Source organism: Ptychodera flava, chromosome 9, assembly GCF_041260155.1.
Source record: "Ptychodera flava strain L36383 chromosome 9, AS_Pfla_20210202, whole genome shotgun sequence".
Classification (NCBI taxonomy): Eukaryota; Metazoa; Hemichordata; class Enteropneusta; family Ptychoderidae; genus Ptychodera; species Ptychodera flava.
Window position 1 is genome coordinate 5,343,997 of NC_091936.1, and position 5,893 is coordinate 5,349,889.

Sequence of the window (5,893 nt, forward strand, 5' to 3'; positions counted from 1 at the left end):
AGGTTCTGAGAAGAAGATTGGAACAGAAAACGAGCAGTCGATGCGTTGTCTATAAAGACAAGACAATGTATTCACTCCTGTCAAAGAGATAACTAACCGAGAAAATTTTTGAAACATTATTTCTACTTCTCTTCTACGTTAATCCACTTTCCCTTCACAAAGGATGGCGGGACTGTGAGAAAGCTTAGGCTCTCGGCTGTCAGGAATAAATTTGGGTTGACAAGAAGGTTAGCATATGGGAACGAGAGAAAACATATAGTGTCGAGCGAATGGGCTTGTTAAATGTTGAGGGACATGTTTTTTTCATTTCTTTCTGTTTCCAGTAAATTAGACACGCCACTGCTGTAATATACTTCCAAAATGCCTCACCTAGAATTCTTCAGATTTCAACACTATTTGATCGACGATGAATCAGACCATTCAAAATTGGCAAGCTATACAAACAAGACTTTCTAGGGAGATATTTAAATTTCTATAGATCGGCATAATGTTAACAAATGTGATACTCTATTGGTAAATTATCCCATCCTGTCAAGAGCCTGTTTGAAATGTTTGGAAACATATAAATAAAGACTCAGTAAATATTAAACAGAAACTTTTGGGGTTGATGGTGATTTTATTGAATTAACAGAAGCACTTACAGATAAAGATAGGAACAAAATAACTTTTGAGCTAAAAGTAAAATTATTGAATACAATATAAAATAATTTCGATTCTATATTCCAAAGGTAATTATACATCAAACCTTAGGAAAGTTAGGGTAACATAAGCGTTTGTCTTTGTCAATTTGTAAACCATTCATCAGGCTTTGTACCTCTCAAAAATTACAGTTAAATTAGTCCACTGGAAGTTGATTGAAACAAAATCTTGCCTCCTACAGCAACACATAGAAACTTTCTATTCGCCATTATAATTATAACTCCCAATGGAATTATATTATACACTACCAGAATAAATTGTAAGAAATATGAAAGTCGGAGTTTCAATTCAAAGTTCCATCAATAATGTAGTCTGTAACACGTTTTCGAATTGGTAAACTTGAAAACTGTGTTTGAAGCTTTTGTGAGAAAACTGAGCATTTTCTCTACAGTTGTGTTTTCCCACTATTATTTTTGGAAGACGTGATGACTTAGTGGAAAGATATTACCAAGGAAAATATCAATTTAAATGTTAAATGTTTGGTGGTAGAAATACATGACATTGTACAAGCTATAATATATTGCTGAATTTAGTAATTTTGCATGGAAAATACTGCATTTACAAATGTAAACTTGGAAAGCCTATTTCAGACAAGGAAGAATATTATGAAAATTTTCTGATAGACTGGAAACCTTGTTCTACATCCTTTGCTTAGTTGCCTTGTTTCCTGTTTCCTTATTCTGTCTTTTTGTTTTTCGCGCATTGTAACGTTTTCTTTTTGTTTAAAAAATTGTATAAAAGAGCATTTACATGTGCTTTTCTCCCTGCGCTGAAAAATTCACTTTGAACGGAAAGTTTCCTTGGTAAATTTTGCATAATGGTGAGTTTCTGCATAGAAGAACAAAAATGTACTGTAAGTGGTGTCAGACGAGATAAATCAGCATTTTGTAAAGCATCTATAACACCTGATTAAGGGTGCCTGACTTGTCAAACATTAGTATACACTGCAATATGCACTTTATAGGTGATAATAGAGTTTCAGTCACGAGTTGAACTCTTGTCAATCATGTGACACAGTGCTTGTAATACATGTCGGAAAACTGAAACACTCTAATATCATCGTAATTATAAAATGTTTTGCAGAGTGTATGATAATTTTTCCAGCATGCATTTGAAGAATGCTTTCTCGGCTGGTAATCCCCAATTCGGGTGACACAGTATTTTTAATGAATCAACTTCTTTATCGATGAAAAAGATAAATCGTCATATTAGAAAGGATACAGCTTTTAAAAAATTCCACTATTTAAGCGTAGTTGCTTTTATTTCACTTTACAGAGACTTTGTCTTATAATTAATTTTCATTTGATAAGAGACAAAGTTGCAAACACATTTATCCTGGCTGTTTTTATGACTCAACAAGCAAGCCATTGATCTAAGTTTTGAAAGATCTGGCTGTTGTCAGTATTGGTCAAGTGAGTTATCAGACTTTAACAATAAATGTTTCCAAATGTCTAATTACATTGATTGTCACCTTATTTAATCAAAATAAACCATCAGAAAGTAATGCGTGTTCACCTTACTAAAGCAAGAGATCGTTTATTTATAAAGTGAATTATTTGTTTGTTTTTATATCTATTTATTTGTCTATATATTTGAAGGTTACTGTTTCTGCATATATCATAAGTGGGCATATATGTATTGATGTATATATGTATTGATGTATATATGTATTGATGTATATATGTATTGATGTATATATGTATTGATGTATATATGTATTGATGTATGTATGTATTGACAACTCTGCTCACTTAGAGACTTAGCTGGTCACTCCTAATCTTGCCTAACAACTCGTAGTCTTATTGTTCATTTGCCGCGTGAGTGACCGTTGACTCCTTCTGTAATCAGAAATTCCGATTACAATTCGTCAAAAAGATTTCAAAAATCAAGTAAATCACATAGAAGATGAAAATCGTTTTCATATACCAGGATGTACAATAACATGAGAATATGTTTTAATTGAAAGACCTCATCTTCTGTAATATTTCGTAGCGATTAACAAAGATAGACGATGCTGAGTAAATATTTAAATTGGTTGCATCTTAATATGTTACACTAAAATGAGAGATAAGCTAGTACTGTCATGAGACATGTCTTGCGGGTCTTCACTGTAAACTCTTCTCTTCAAATATGAGAGTATCGAGGTCAGTCAAGATCACTTCAGAGATTAATTGGAGGAAGAAACCTTCGCATTCTGTGCCATCCTATAAACATGAATGAAAAAAGTTAGCCAGACAATTATGAAAAACTGTATGAAACAAAATAAAATGGCAACTCAAACAACATTTTAATAGCCTCTGTACAATCCTACACTATTCTATGCTGTAGTTTTACGAAATAAGTTATTCTGCATGCCCGTTAATGATTTTACGGTGCATTGAAGAGTCCCTGGAGTTATCGATTCTGATAATTTGATCCTTCTCTTTTCATTTATCGTGCTGTGAATCAATATATCAAGAAAATTGTAATATACGGCAGCTTACTTCTTCTTGACGACTACGATGACGATGATAATAATGATGATAACAATAACCACTCCAAGGATGGTCCCAACAAGGATGTAGATCAGTTCTGAAAGTATTCATGAAAACACTGCATCACTCGAGTAAAACATAATGATTGAGTATAAATACAGAAATGTAAATGTGATTGGTTCTTCTGACCACCCTCAAACAATGAAACTATTCTGGAAGAGATAACCAGATGCGGACTCCCTTTACTCACATGCTATAAGAGAATAGTGCGTCATTTAGGTATTTACTTATAACATTTTTCTAGTTTACAAACTTCGAATTAGATAGAGATCATGGCATAAGATTTGATTTTTCTTGTTCAACCGACGGTAGCGGTTAAGATAATTTTTGCAATAGTCGCAGGAGATTCTTACTCTAGCCAATAATGTTTACCTTGACTCATGGCCTACTGCATTGCACTTATATCGTACCAACTTTGTGAAAGTTTTACATGTTCAAATGATGATCTTATGACTCAAAACAGTATTTAATAGAACGGCAAGTTAGAATTCATGTTGAATTGGATCCTAGCGCACAACAAATTGACATGCACGCAAATATCGCGGTATACTGTTATGTAGCAAGCTTCGAATAAAGTCAAATGCCTCGTGTAATGATATCAGTACGGGTGTGTCTGAAAAATAGTCTAGGCTGAAAACCGACGTATATATCAAATTGCAAGGCAATTACCGGCATATGCATGTTATCGCACATTGTCCTTGCGTCAAGCTGGAAAACTTCTCAGCAGGTATGGTTGAGACAAGGAAAACCAGAGTACGTCAGTGTTAGTGATAATTAAGATAAATGATCGCCAGACAGCTTTAGAGTTGTATCAAATATAGAAATAGAGAGCACTAGACATCGGATTTCCTTCATGCAAGATTAAAATAATCGGCAATTTTGTTCAAGGTACCTCTCTAATTAACCTAAGAAACATATCGATTTGATCATGGCTGACGCTACAATCTGTCAATCAAGAGATAGAAAACTTACGATTAGACCTGCACTTGGCGTGACCTTCGTCATAACAATCACCATCAACTTCACAGACATCAGCCTGCAACAAATAAGAAGTAAATGATGGTCAATGAGCATTCACACATTTGTAATGCGGTCAAATTTATATGTATCTCAGCCTAGACGGAAAAATATAGTGTCAACTGTGATTTTGCGCACACGCAGTGTAAATTGTCGCATCTCGAAAGTTATTCTGGTTGCTTGTAAGAGCCCTTTCATTCAGGCATTTACTTTATTTTGCGAGTGGGTATTTACAGTTTTGAGTATCTGAATTAACTTTATCGCGTAGTTTTCCCGCCACAAACCTTTGTGTGCCAATTTTTGTAAAATGTTAACTCGAATGTCACATGATAGTAGTGTAAATTATGGAGGTGAAAACAAATTTTCTGCTTTGATACTTGAATCGGCAGTCATATTGCATTAAAGCAATCAAGTCAATGTAAAACTTGCTTTTTAAAAATTAAATTTGTGCGTTCGATCTGCTTACATACCCAAATTTCAAAATTTTGAATGCCTGCAAAACAAATAATTTATCACTTTGGCCTTATCAAGGTGAGACCAGTAGTCACCATTGTATTGTGTTTGCACCACAAGGAGAACATACACGAAGGAAGAGCGTTATATTTACCCGTCTAACGCAGTATCCCTCGGTTCCATTGCAAACGTCGCAGTTTGGATTGAAAATGATAACCAACAACTCTGCACTGACTAGCTGACCGTCGTTGCTAATGGAGATCAAAGACCCGGATGGTTGAGTTGATGATGCTCCGGTGTCACTTCGCGTCGTACACTTTACTTCTTCAAAGGACACAAATAAGGCATGTTCTCTTCGCGATTCATCGGTTCTTGTGAACCAGTTGAGCTGACCTAGGAGGGGATAAATGAAGCTGTGCAGATTAATTCCTTTTTTTAAGCACAGTCACCGTAGTGGAGGGACGGTGGCACAGTGTAAAATCAAAACTATACGGCATAGTATCTACAAAAAATCTTATGTTAATAAATTTGCTGTCATTTCCTTTTCTTTCATTTGTTACATTCCTTCTTACACACTGTAAACAGGGGCTAAAGGGGAAACATTAGAAGCAGCAAGAAAAACAGGTGACGCTAAATATGCAAGTACATTCAACAGAAACTATAGAACTAGTCAGAAGTACGAATACGTTGATGCACGAAAGGTTGTTGATTCAGCGTAAACAAGCCGGCTGTTCATAAATAAAATTTATATATCTCCCTTTTCTTCAGACTGATTTGTCTCTCTATCTGTCTGTCTGTCTGTCTGGCTGTCTGTCTTTCTGCCTGTATCTGCAGCATCATACGTGACTGTAGGATGGGTCAGACTGAAGTTTGCGACGTCGGGAAGATGAAAGGGCACCTATTAATTAAATGATGAATTGATTTGTTTACGTACACATTTATTTATTTATTTATTTATGACTGATCAACGGGCAAACTCACATAAAGATCTGACATGAAAAACATCACATAAATATGTACACTGACAACTATGAGAAGCGCACAACAAATGAATGAATAAGGGTTACCATTCAAACTCGTAGGGTTAGTTTGAAACAGTAGAGAGAAGAGTATATGCCATTCAAAGGGCTTTTATTGAAAAGGGGGATATATTTTTCTTTGTTCAAGATTAAACAACAGTGAGGTAATAC